Below are 1456 nucleotides of genomic sequence, written 5' to 3'. Positions count from 1 at the left end.
CTCATGGATTGGAAGAATTAATATTGTGAAAATGAACATCCTACCAAAAGTTATATATAGATTCAACAAAATGCCAATCAAAATCTCCATCACAGAATTGGAAAATACTATCCTAAGATTCATATTTAAGCACAAAAGACCTCAGATAGCCAAAACAACCCTGAGAACTAAAAGCAATGCTGGGGGGATTACTATACCAGATTTCAAGCTGTATTACAGAGCTATAGTCATAAAAACAACATGGTACTGGCACAAAAATGGACCCATAGACCAATGGAACAAAATTGAAGACCCAAATATGAGTAAATGGAATTTCAGCCACCTGATATTTGACAAAGGGGCCAAGAACATTAACTGGAGGAAAGACAGCATGTTCAGCAAATGGTGCTGGCAAAACCGGATCTCCACTTGTAGAAGAATGAAACTAAACCCCTATCTTTTGTTGCTGTGTGCGTCTTGCGGTGCGGTTTTCGCTCCGCAAGCTGCTGGGGCTGGGGTGCGCAGGTTTCATGCTGCTGGGCGGGTCTCTCTAGCTCTCCGCAGCTGCCCGGGAAGTGCAGGCGAGTCTGTAGGTCGGCGGGCCTGCGCCAGGCACTGGCAGCTCTGTGGGTCGCTGCCAGCTGCCGGGCGGGTTCTGTGCCAAGCTGCCCGACGCTCCCTCTGTGCACGTGATCCGTTGGCCACAGGATCGCGAGGGGAGGTGGAGGAATGGCGAATGCAAGATCTTCACCAGTGGTTGTTGACGGAAGGATAGCCTCCTCTGGGAAGACTGAATCACAGGCTGGTTCCAGGCTCAGTGAGACACAGATACAGCTCCAGACAAGTTCAGTGATACAGCTTCAGTTTATTCAGTGATTCAGCTCTGCTTTATTGGAGTGAAACCAGAAGATTTATAGTGTGGAGGCAGTAGCAAAAGCCTCAGTTGATAGGTGCTCCTAGGATGCCCCATTTACATGTGGTGGTGGGCTTCTATCAGGCTGTCAGACAGTGTCTGATGATCACATAGGAAAAACCTGGAAGTTTCTATTCCAGAGGTCATGTTTCTGGTAGCCCATCTGTGGTGGCCACTTCAAAGTGAGTCAGGAGGAGGGCAGGAGGCGCCCTGCTGGAAAGGGGAGTCTCTGCATAAAAACACTGAGCCTCTTAGGCTATCCAGACATGGAGAGACTGTGACCCAAACAGCAGGGGTCCCCAACAATCTTTCACCCTGCACAAAAGTCAATTCCAAATGGCTCAAAGACCTCAATGTAAAGCCTGAAACTCTGAAATTATTAATAGAAAACATTGGAAATAACCTACATGACATAGGTGTAGGAAGGGATTTTCTAAACCAGACATCAATTGCCCAGGAAACAAGGGCAAGAATTAGCAAATGGGACCTCACTAAACTAAAAAGCTTCTGTACATAAAGGAGACAACCAAGGAAGCAAACAGAAAACCCATAGAATGGGAGAAA

This window comes from Nannospalax galili, unplaced genomic scaffold, assembly GCF_000622305.1.
Source record: "Nannospalax galili isolate Female #2095 unplaced genomic scaffold, S.galili_v1.0 scaffold455, whole genome shotgun sequence".
NCBI classification, from domain to species: Eukaryota; Metazoa; Chordata; class Mammalia; order Rodentia; family Spalacidae; genus Nannospalax; species Nannospalax galili.
The sequence above is the reverse complement of the archived record's forward strand: the minus strand, read 5'-3'. Positions refer to the sequence as shown.